Below are 297 nucleotides of genomic sequence, written 5' to 3'. Positions count from 1 at the left end.
TATCTATCTATCTATCTATCTATCTATCTATCTATCTATCTATCTATGGCTCAGAGCAGGTCAGATGGGCGGCCGGGAGGCCAACGTTCAGATGGACGGCATGGAGGCTGTCCAACGGGCTGGAACAGGTCAGGTACGGAGGTCACATGCGGGTCAGGGACCAAGATCACATGCGGGTCAGGGACGAAGACCACCGGCTGAGGCAAGGACCCCTCAGCAGTTTCAAGACCCCCCAGACTGAGGCGAGGACCCCTCAGCAGTTTCAGGACCCCCAGACTGAGGCGTGGACCCCTCAGC

Source organism: Nematolebias whitei, chromosome 14 (assembly GCF_014905685.2).
Source record: "Nematolebias whitei isolate Nwh7 chromosome 14, NemWhi1, whole genome shotgun sequence".
Classification (NCBI taxonomy): Eukaryota; Metazoa; Chordata; class Actinopteri; order Cyprinodontiformes; family Rivulidae; genus Nematolebias; species Nematolebias whitei.
This window is presented reverse-complemented; position numbering follows the sequence as displayed.